General features: G+C 35.2%; 1 pseudogene; it reads left to right on the top strand.

Moving 5' to 3' along the window:
* Positions 1-1,061: 1,061 nt before the first annotated feature.
* On the top strand, positions 1,062-1,429 carry LOC116630468 (annotated as a pseudogene).
* Positions 1,430-12,634: the final 11,205 nt, after the last annotated feature.

Here is a 12,634-nt window from a genome sequence, read left to right as displayed (position 1 = left end):
ATTAGACTATTCAGCTGAGTGAAATAAACTGATGGCACAAGTAGCTAAGGAAGCTTACTTAATATTCACTAAATGAAGTGGCATAATAATTTATTTTGCATATTATATAAGTCTTTTGAGAGGTTTTGTACTTTTAAACTTTTTAGCACTATTTAAGAGGCATCATTAGTGCCATAATTATTAGTTTTTAATGTATTTTTATGGTGAAGGAAAATGTAGAATACATTTTAAGGGAGAAAGAAGACCATCATCCACATAATGGATGATGGAAATAAGGTACCTCTGGTTCTGAAGGTTGACTTACCTTTAATATAGCTTCACTGAATCTTACCATAAATGTTAACTCTATACCACATAAAATTACACAGTGGGCTTCTCAAGAGTAGAACTTAAATCATTAAATGGATAAGGTAGAAAACGTTTTAACTATCATGTGAGCTTTGGATTTTCAGAAAAATTGGAAATCACCTGTTCTGAATCATGTATATTTTTATTTTTTTGAATCATGTATATTTTTAAACATGGTTTTAGTGAGACAGTATGAAAAAATATTTGAAAACATAAGTTTTAGAGAACTGTTATCAGTTCATATGTTTACATATAAAATTTCCCAAATTGTCTTTCTAAATGCTTCTTATATTGTTTTGAAAAAAATGTTTTTTAAGGTTCATGTATATGCACACAGGATAATAAAATACATAGAAAAAGAAAACGTGTTCTAAAATTATTCCTTTGGGAAGTCAGGAACAAAAAAATGGTACCCACTTTAAAAAAAAGAAAAAATAAGGTAGTGCTGGACAATAAAGTGTATGTATGTGTGTGTTTGCATGTGTACATGTATGTACTGACATGCTTATGGTGTTTTCTCTTCAGTTTACCCATGAATTATAATAAGAATAAATCCATCAGATTATTTCTTAAAGGTAAGACATAAAAAGCATTTGCCAAGCTTGCTTTTATTCTCAGTATTTGTAAGGAAACTAAGACAGTGAATCCACATAAGCATTAAGAAAAAATTCTTGACTTCCGGGCACGGCCCGTGCCATTGAAGAGACCCATCCATGGAAGGCAAACCCTTGCTGATATCAAAACAGAAGATGGAAGTGGTGTGTGGGGTCCTCACGCAGGTGGTCTGCACAGCCTTCAGCATTCACATCCTGGTGGTGGTGACCCAGTTTGGGAAGATGGGTACCCTGGTCTCCCTGGAGCCCAGCACCGTGGCCAGTGACATCAGCAAGCCCGTGCTCACCACGAAAGTCCTTCTTGGGTAGGACGAGCCTCTCATCCATATCTTATCAAAGAACCTGGTGACATTTGTGTCTCAGGAAGCTGAAACAGAGCGGTCCTCCTGGCCATGGCCGTGAAGGACAGGAGCGTGGAGGGGCTGAAGGCTTTGAAGGAGGTGATCCAGTCCTGCCAGGTGTGGTGACCCTGGAGCAGTAGTTATGCCTGCTATTCAGCGGGCTGAGGGGACAGGCGACACCCTCGGTAAGGCAGGAAGAAGAACTCTGCCTTTAGCTCTAGAAGCCAGAAGAAATATGCGCATCCCAGGCAGACTGGTACTTTGGGCACTAACTTATCTGCGGATGGAGGAAAGCTGCGGAGTGTGCCTGGGGGGCTGTGAACGGTTCTTACCAGGGTCCAAATAGCTGCATATATTTGAGAATTGAAAGATGAGTCATCAGGCATGAGTCCTGGCCCCCCACGTGCAGTATCTGTTGTTGAAGGAAATTTTTTTTATTCACAATAAATGCCTATCACCAAATTAAAAAAAAAAAATTTCTTAAGAATACTGCTGAACCAGCAATAAATGTTGAATGAATGTGAGATTTACGTCCCTCAGACTTCAGCAGTTTATGGTGTAGACAAGTCATCCAACCTGATGGGTATGAGCAAAAATACAGAGGCACATTTCAAAGAGCCATCCACAAATAATCAGCGTACTGGTGTATAAGTCAGAATATCTTCTAGAACAGTGAAGAGTCAGTGGCAAATCCATTAAATAGAAGTAGATTAAGAGAACTTGTCTACGAACTTCTCCTCTCCCACAAAGAGTTTATTGAAAAATGTAATTTGGGAAACAGTTCTAGGAAATTGTACCAATTAGCATTTTTGTAAGGTTAATTTTCAGGTATAAGAACTTTTTTTTAAAGATTTTATTTATTTATTTGACAGAGAGAGACACAGTGAGAGAGGGAACACAAGCAGGGGGAGTGGGAGAGGGAGAAGCAGGCTTCCTGCCGAGCAGGGAGCCTGATGTAGGGCTTGATCCCAGGACCTTGGGACCATAACCTGAGCTAAAGGCAGACACTTAACGACTGAACCACCTGGGAGACCCTAGGTATAAGAACATTGACAAAATACGTCTTTAAGTCAAGAATAAGTCATGCCGTAGAGAAAACAATATTTTTTTAAAGTTTTTATCCAAATTTTTTTTTTTTTTTTTAAAGATTTTATTTATTTATTCATGAGAGACAGAGATAGAGAGAGAGAGAGGCAGAGGGAGAAGCAGGCTCCCAAGGAGCAGGGAGCCCGATGCAGGACTTGATCCCAGGACTCTGGGATCATGACCTGAGCCGAAGGCAGACACTTAACCATCTGAGCCACCCAGGTGCCCCTGTATCCAAATTCTTGTTAGTTAAAACACAGTGTAGTATTAGTTTCAGGTATACAATATAGTGACTCAACACTTCCATAAAACACCTGGTGCTCATCACTACAAGTGCATGCCTTAATCCCCATCACCTATTTAATGGAGCCCCACCCACGTTTCCTGTGGTAACCATCAGTTTATTCTCTATTGTGAAGAGTCTGTTTCTTGGTTTGCATCTGTCCTTTAAGAGTATAATTTTATGGGGAATTTTTTATTGATGGTTTGCTTTTTTTTTTTTTTTTACTACCCCTCTTCCTTTTATCTATTTAAAAATTATGTTCACCTTTAGGTTAATGGCAGTCTAGGAAATTAGACCAGTTTCCAGACTTAAACGAAAAATTTATTAATACTAAGCTTGAAGACATCGAAGAGCTATCAAGGCAGTAAAGAATTACAGATTTAAGATCTGGGAAAATAAAGAAACCCAGTGAGATAAGCCCTATATTTGGGGTGGCTGATTTCTCCAGATAAATCTCAAAAATATGAAGAGTTTTTACAACCTCACAAGATTTGGAGACAAAAATTGGTCTTCAGAGAATATCACCGAGGGAGGCTACTGATGAATCCCCATACACCCTGAGTAAGGGTGTTGTGGAAGAGATTGACATTTAAAAATATTTCAGCTTTGGACCTTCTCAATCCCAAAATTAGATCAAGGTGTTTTGAATTGTTTTGTTATTGCCTACTTGCTAGTAGCTTAAAGCAAAGTCTTCTTTGTGTGAATATATTTTCTGAGGCTTAAAATTATTTCTTTATTTTGTGAAATCACTAAGACCTCCTAGGCACATGAGGAGATGAGATTAGAAAGTAGAAAACAAAACAAAACAAAAAAATAGAAGAGAAAGAGGAAGAAGAAAAAGAAGGAGGAGGATGAAGATGAAGGCAAGGAAAAAAGAGATACAAAAGGATCCTCAGAGAGCCCATTTTATGGACTTCTCAGACACAAACTAACCACTATTCTTTTTTTTAAAAAAATATTTATTTATTTGTCAGAGAGAGAGAGACTGAGCAGGCAGGAAGACCGGCAGGCAGAAGGAGAAGCCGGGTCCCTGCTGAGCAAGGAGCTGGATGCAGGACTTGATCCCAGGACCCTGAGATCATGACCTGAGCCGAAGACAGATGCTTAACTGACTGAGCCACCCAGGTGTCCCTCTAACCACTATTCTTAATTCAAGCAAATAAAGCACAGAATTAGAGCATTAATAGAGAATATGTAAGAAGTGTGTGTGTGTGTATAAACATACATACACAAAAATATATTAAACAAAATTGAAACTATAGAACTGAAAAATAAAACAACTAAAATTAAGGCCTAAATAGATTAGTCTAACTTCATATTTATTATAACTGAAGAGGGGATTAGTAGTTGGAAGAAGGATCAGAAGAATATAGCTAGAGGAAAGCCCAAAATGATGGAAAGAAGAGAAAATTATAAACATGGGGACAGTAGTTTAGTGGTCTATCATATATGCGAATAGAAACGCAAAAGGAAAGAGTAGACAAGAAAACACTGCTTGTAAACCTGACACAGCAAAAAAAAAAATATATATATATGTGTATATATATATATATAGAGAGAGAGAGAGAGTGTGTGTGTGTATAGTAAACCTCCTTAATCTTAGGAGTTTTAAAGTGATGGAATATATAATTAATTTCCTCCAACAAATAAAACTATAGTTGTTACTGGTTTTACCAGTTTCCACAGAATGGTTAAGAAGAAAATAACACTCCTATGATAGACAAAGAGAGATCTTTTAATATTTTATGAGGGAGGGATACTCTTTGAAACTACACCCACCAATGACATTAAAAGAAAGGTAAAATGGAGGCCAACTTTAAGCACAGATTAAAAAATTATAAGCAAAATAAAAGCATATCAGATTCAGTAATATATAAAAAAGATGATGTATCATGATCAAATTAGGTTTATTCCAGGAATGTAAGATTGATTTAACCTTCAATAATCAGCCTGTTAAATTATTCATATAAACAGAATAAAGCACAAATATATAATCCACTAAATCAGTATGGAGAAGATATTTGGTAAAATTAAACATATATTTATGAATTAAGACTTCTAACAAATTATGAATAGAAGAAACTTCCTTAATCTGATAATGGATAGGCACAGAAAACATGGAGGAGGCTTTATATTTAATAGTGAACTATTGAATGTTTTCTTTCAGAGATTAAAACAAAGATGTCTAGGACTTCTACTGAAATCATAGTCAGTGCAATAGGCAAGAAAAAAGAAAGGGTAAAAGCATAGAAAAAGAAGAGAGAATCTGCATATGCACTATTATAATTAACATGCAAATTTGGCAAAGTTGTTGGAAACGATGTCAAAAGGTAGAAATGAAATTATATGTATGTATATATGACCATTGCAGTAGCATCAAAATATTTCAAATACATTAGAATAAGTCCTGTGAAAAATTGCCACAGAAAACACTAGAAATATTATTAAGATAGATTTAAAAAGATCTATGCATTAAGGAGGGCATTTGTTGTGTAAGTACTGTGTGTTGTATTTAAGTGATGAATCACTAAATTCTACTCCTGAAACCAATATTATACTATCTGTTAAATAACTAGAATTTAAATTAAAAATTTGAAAAAAAAAAAAAGACCTAAATAAATGGAAGCATTTATCTGGTCCAAGGATGAAGAGATTTAATAACTTAAAGATGTTAGTTCCCCCAAATGGATTGTTATATTCAGTACTATCCCAGTAAAAATACCAGCAGATTTTTATGTGAATATTGGTAGGGTGATACTGATTTGGTAATGCAAATGATATTTCCAAGCCAAGACACTGTTGAAAAGATATGTTGTCTTGTCATATAGCAACAATCATTATGAAAGTCGGTATTGGCTAAGATAAACAAATACATCGATAGAACAGAACATATCAGAACAGCATCATGAATATATGAAGCTTTATATGGTGCAAGGGTGACACTATAAATTTGTGGGCAAAGATTGTTGTTTCAACAAATGGGACAGTGCTATTTGGATATCTATAGAAACAAAAAGAACTTGACCTTTGTTCATGTCATAAAGTAACAATTGCTTGTACACTGCAGAATTTGGAAGGCAAAACATGAAAGGTTTTAGAAAACATGGAAGAAGATCTTTATGACCTTGGGTAGAAAAATATTCTTAAACAGAACTCCTAAAAGCATTAACAATAAAAATGATTAAAAAATTAAACTACATAAAATTTTGTATCAAAAATCACCATTAAGAGAGAAAAGACTCAGAGCACCTGGGTGGCTCAGTCATTAAGTGTCTGCCTTCGGCTCAGGTCATGATCCTGGGGTCCTGGGATGGAGCCCCGCATCGGGCTCCCTGCTCGGCAGGGAGCCTGCTTCTCCCTCTCCCGCTCCCCCTGCTTGTGTTTCCTCTCTCGCTTTGTCTCTCTCTGTCAAATAAATAAATAAAATCTTTAAAAAAGAGAGAGAAAAGACACAATGAATGAAAATATTTGCAATCCATATAATTAGAAAAGACCCATCCAGAATATAGAAAAAGTATAAATCAATAGAGGAAACACAGAATCCAAAAGAAAATGGGAAGGAGACATGAACAGGCACTTCACAAAATAGGATATCAAAATGGCTTATAAAAATATGAAACGGTGTGCAACTTCATTAATCATTGTAGGAATGCAAATCAAAACCACTACAGTATACTACTAAACACTGTCCTAAATGTCTGTAAAGATTGACAGTACCGTTTTCACAAGTGTTTGGAGCAACAGGGTCTCTTATACACTTCTGGTGAAGTAAAATTTAGCATCACTGCTTTGGAAAACCCTTTGCCATTATCTGTTAACTTTCTCTGATTTTGAAATTCCACTCTTTCCATGTGGGTGCATACGTGCAGCAAGACTTGTCAAAAAACGTTCATAGCAGTGTTACTTGTAATTACTAAAAACTGGAGGTAACATAAATGGCCATCAAGAATGGGATGGGTAAATGATTGTGGTATGATTATCCAATGAAACCTCCTATTGCACTGAAAATCAGCAAACCTCAGCTACACATGCAACATGGATGGAGTGTATAACATAATGCTGACTAAAATATGCTATACACAAGATAAAATCTTGTGTATTTTAAGATCGAAAGGACCAAACATGTATATATTTCAGAATAAACTGTTTCCCAAAATACATATTTCTCTTAATGGAACATATTTACCTATGAAATTATAACACCTAGCAAAGTGCACTGCATATAACATAGCTGTAAAAAGGCTTGCTGACTGGATGAATCCATTAATTGTTTTAGTGAGTGATTTCTGTTATTCTAATTGGATGATCTGCTATATTAGCCAAATTTATTCTTCCTAAGAACCTTTCCATTTTGGAGTAGATGCAGTTAAACCAAAGGGGATAGAAGAGGAAAGAATAAAATGAAAAAGAATCTGTTACAAACTATATGACATTATTGGTCTCTTGAAAGAGATCATCATTGGGAATGAATTTCTATATGCCGGGCCAGCTCAGAGTCTTGATTTAGTCTGGGAAGATACATTGTTTTTCTTAGACTGAAATCATTAAATCAGAAAAGAAGAAGATTATTAAAGACGGTGTAGACACAAGTACCAGTGATAGGTTTGATTGGATGTACCTAGAAGATACCACAAACTCCAATGATGGTTCAGTACAGTTAACTATGTCATTAAACCTGAATCTCCCTCTTAAGGTGGAGAGAGGTATTACAGTTGATAAACGCAGACTTCTATTCTGGATCAGTGTTCTGTGGCAGTGGGAAATACTGAAGAGACTGTCTTTCTTCTGGACTTTAGGGAAGGGGAGTGGAGACTTTGGAAAAGCATTACAGCCTCTTTCTCTCTAATTCAGACTTTTTGGATGGATATTCTCTCTATAGTGTTTCTCTGTCATATTAACTAATGTATGACCAAGGGTAAATCTCCTGGGGTAATGAGTCTATTGTTCTCTTGCTACAGAAAGAATTGAATCCAAAGTACTAAAGAAAATCAATATACTGAAATCCAGGTAAAGAACTCATAATTTGTTCTTGAGAAATGTCAAAGCTCAAACAGGATACTGAAACTTTCCCTTAAGCTTAAAAACAATAACCCTGTAATATAGAAGGGGATCTGTGTGGATAAATGAACAAATTTATTCCTTAAAAGAGAAAGCTGAGACTAGCATATAATATAAATCTGATATTTAAACATTAATTTTGACAAGAAAGGGATTTTTAGCAAGGGTTCTTGTGATTAGCTGTCATTCCGTGGAACTCACTGATAAAATCCTAAGTGTACAATGTCATGTTGTTCTCTCTTTCCACTGAGGAAATAAATTTAACCTATGGCAGCATAAATTCAGGCACATATATCGAGGGCTGTTTTGATAGAAAAGGTCATTGAATTCAAGAATGGACTTATTTGGAAGAGAATTCATGGATTTTGCTACTGTGTAGTTATTGAATAATAAGACTCACCTGTCTAGCATGACTCTTGCATTTCCAGCTGAAGTCAACAGGATGAATCAGATACGCTTTCAAGGATCTTTGCTGTCATATATTTCTAGAAGAATGATGCAATATATTTTAAGAAGTGTAATTCAAAGATCAGAAGGCAGAGGCATTCGTACATTGTTGTGAATACAAATCAACTCTGCAATATTTACAGATATTGATAAATGTAGATATTGAACTTTTTCATTTCTTAACATTTGTTTATTTCTGATGAAGAAGAATGTAAAATTCCCAATACAATAAGATTTCTGATGATTGGACTTTATTATGTGAAACAATTTCTAATATAATAATGACATAATTTTTGATACATTTTATTTGGAATCAGCACACTTTTGAAATAATAAGAAATCCCACTTCTCTTGTAGACAAATACCATACATTGTTGGTACCCCCAAAATATTTAATTTGATTTTTAAAAAATCTTTTCCAGATCCTCAAGATCTTATTTTTAAAAATGTAATGAAAATTGAACCCTCTAAAAAGGCTTTGTGTAGTTATGATTAAATTAAGTCATACTCCTTCATAGGTGTGCTATTGTTCTAAATGTTGCCATTACATGATTGTGATTTTTATCCCCAGTCTTTCTGGGCCGAATTTATCAGCTGTATAATAAAAGAAATTTTAAAGTCTATATTTTGATGGATTATAATACATTTCCCTTGGTTTTCAAATATCTGTGCTATTTGCCTTAAATTATACTTTTTATGGTACATGGCATTTCTTTTCTATTTCCTTTGAGTAAACATCATGAAAAGAATACTAAGAATATGCAATATCAGAATATCAGTGTTTAGAATAGCAAATGAATTTAAGAAGTACTGATAATATTCCTTATGGAATAAATTCAAACTTTTTTTTTCTTAATAAAAGTTTGAAATATCCCTATGTATCAGAAACAGAACATTTAGAACAATCAGGTGATGAGGTGTTGATTGCACCAACGAAATCATGTAAGACACGTTGAGTGAAGAAATTCACACAGACTATGTTCATTTAGAAATGAAAGCCAGGTTATCACACAGTGCTTATTTGTACCTTTCTTATCCATGAGAAATTTCACAATTATGTCACTGTATATAGAATGGAGCTGAGTTCTTTTAGCAGCATCCTTGCTCATCTTGGTGTCTATCTGTAATTTGAAGTAATTTCCAGTAGATGGCAATATGGGTACCATATCCAAGAGGCCAGTCATCTATCATAACAGATATGCCCGCTATGCTAATGCGTATTGCGGAAGATCAGGCTAAGTTGCATTAGTGTAGGACATATTAAAGAATACTACTTATTGTTAAATGAAACATGTAACTGAAGTAACAAAAGCAGGTTGATATATAATGAGAGTTTGGCAAGCAAGGATTTTGATGGCAACAAAATGCTCTGATACCTTTTCTACAGGCACTGCAATAAATGTGAATTTTCTCACTATAATATATAATGTATCATAGCTGAAGCCTTTACTGCATTATCTCATTTTTATAGATTTCGGTCTAGCTTGTTACCTCTTTATCCTGACCTCACACCTCTGCTCACCCTTTGAAACTTGCTGCAAAGTTTTAAAGAACAGTAACCAGAACACTTTCAGTAGCTGTTTTAGGTCAGCCTTGCTTCATATTCATCCCACTACCCTCTTCCTATTTCCGAGAGCCTGGCCTGGCTGTATCTGCATTTTTCTAATGCAGGCCTCTCCCAGCCTTTAGGTTTATACATTGGTTTTGTGTTTCTGGAATTAATACTAGTGTTCTCTACGAATGTTGACTGAGTACCATCGCTGTTCTTTCCTAGCTCCATGAGTGGGATGCCAGCTCCAATTCATTCTCTTTACCTGTCGTTGACCCCTGGCAGAGTCTACTCAAATCCCCAGATGGGGAAAGTTTTTGGTTGTTAGTGGCATAAAACATAGTACAGCTAACAAATGATGATGTGTTTTATTTCTGGCAGAATTCATAGACACTCCAGCTCCATAGATGGTGGGTTGAACACTAATTCTGTGAGCATACTCAAACGGAAATGACTCTGATATTTCAGAGGGCTGGGGAGATCTGCCAATGTATTGCTGTTACCACTTAAACATTTCTGATTTTAAATTCAGGAAAGTACCTACAGACCAGAAAGCTGAGAAAAGAGATAGCTTTATTTTCCCAACGAAGCATTCCATTTTCCAGCTTTAATTAAAACAGATGTCTTATGTGAAGATTCTTTTAATTATGTAGAATACACTGCTAAAATGTAGGCTTTCACTCTCTGAAAAGCCTTCACTGACCAGGAAAATGAGGCCAGGATAACCCAGCTTCATTTAAGTCCTTTGAAATTTCAAACATTTCAATTTCAAGTGCTCTTCACAGAGTCTTTCATGCTAAGCTCTATATGTAGGTCAGCACAATGCCAAATGAATTGCCAGGGAAGGCAAGAGAATGGCAATTGACCAATCCTTGATTTTTATTCTTGAATCTGTCAAGATTACTCATTGGGAAGTGAATTAATGTTCACAGAAGCCTCTCAATATAAGTCTCAGAGGCTACAGGGCTAACACTAAGAATCCTCCAAGAAGGTTTGCAACATTTTTCTCTGAAAGATCCTAAGGTTTTATTTCCAAGGTTGGAGGTGTGCAAAGATTGGCTAATTTTGTGAAACCTATTTTAAGGTTTTTCCCCTCCCATTATTGATAGATTTATGAATTATTTACTCTATGAAGCACACCTCTGCTTATATCCTAAGTAGATTATAAGGAAAGGCATCCCTTCTTCTTTTTGTGTTCTTTCTTTTACTCCAAGTCCTCATTAATTTCACATTCCATCAGTACTATTTCTTCCCACTCAGGTACCCAAAGTAAGAATTTGTTTTCTTCTTTTTGGCTCCTGTCATACTAAGGTGCTACCAGTTATAATGCAAAAACTTTGAGAAGTTGGTTTTCTTAATATATTTTGTTTTTAAACATGTAATGCAGTATTTCACATAAAATGCATACCAACAATTTTATTTCAAATACTGATTGATTGACGTCCCTTTTCTATATGAAGTGAGGTAGCAGCCTCATGAAATGTTAGTGTTCATTTCCCATATTGCTTTTCTGACAGAACATGCATTATACAGGGTGTTTCTTGCACTTTAATTGAAAACAGGTATTATAGATCACCCTCAGAAGATTGTAAGTGTGCATAAATTCATATATCTTTGGTGAGAATTCTTTGCTGGCTAGAGCGGAATAAAATGATTTCCATTTCTTTGGAGGAGGAAAAGAAAACAAAAGAGCATTGCATGCAACATGATGAATGTTCAATAACTACTAAACATCAAGAACAAGCTTGTTCTGAATAAATATTTTTAATTGTTGTGGTGTCAGGTATACAAATTCAACTTTGGAATTTTTAAAAATATTCTTTACCAAATTGTATTAAAAAGGACTTCCTCTCATACGCATTCTAAATACATGAGAGAAGACAAGCAGATGATTGTAAATATTACCAACAATGATGATAATCATTTTGGCAAAACTAATAGGAACAAGTTATATACCACTTGTAGGAAGGCACAAAATGACTTAAAGAATTCTCTGGAGATGATCTTTTTCTTTACAAAGAGAATATATGTTTATATATAAAGAAAATTGATGATTCTATCCTTGTATTAATGTGAATTGCTAATTTTGAGGTATCAAAGTTATCAGTTCTTTTCTGGAATTTTCACCTCTGAATTGGAAATTATTCAAATTCAAAACTTTATTCAATTTAAGTAGAAATATAAAACTTCTATTGATATCAAAGGTAACTGACATTAAACATTAGATATTTTAGACATTCCAAGATAAAATATTCAGGTTTAACTTGAATAATTTAGAAGTTCTCAGACTAATTAGAGATGTGATTTATAGGCAGACCTGCAAAAATATATTTTGCTAGATATGTGGTAACACTCTACTTTTTCAACAAACTCCACTCTATAGAATAAGTCTAAAACTGACAAGGCTTCTTCTTATAAAAAGTCGCTAAAACTAAGTCCTAATGCTGCCTTTATTTAGCCTCTGTTTATACTCATTATATCCAAATATTATTTATTTGATTTTTAAGACTGTAGTGGGTGCTTTTTTTAAAAAAAATTTTTCTCCCAACTCCAGTTTCTTTTACCAGCAGGATGAATGTTCACAACTAAAGGCTTAAAGGCTTTCACTGGAGAATTTCCTTCAGCTCAATAAGAGCAAACCTACCTGAGAGGTTATCATCCTACCCCAGAACTGTCTACCTTCATTGCCTGGCACAGCCGTCAGTCAATGACTGACTGAAATGAGGATCATAAACCTGGCCCCCTTGCCTCACGGTAGAGAACATCTCTGTGATTTAGTTCACATACCAGAGCATCTTATGGGACCAGGCTGCAGCTAGCCTCTAATCAAAACCACATCCTTGCCTGACTTATTCTTCTTCCCTATTCCTATCCTGCTTCCCTCAGGCCCTTTCTCCTGAGCTCTCCC

Source organism: Phoca vitulina, unplaced genomic scaffold (assembly GCF_004348235.1).
Source record: "Phoca vitulina isolate PV1807 unplaced genomic scaffold, GSC_HSeal_1.0 scaffold4, whole genome shotgun sequence".
Classification (NCBI taxonomy): Eukaryota; Metazoa; Chordata; class Mammalia; order Carnivora; family Phocidae; genus Phoca; species Phoca vitulina.
Note: the sequence above shows the minus strand (reverse complement) of the source record. Positions and strands in the feature narration are given on the sequence as shown.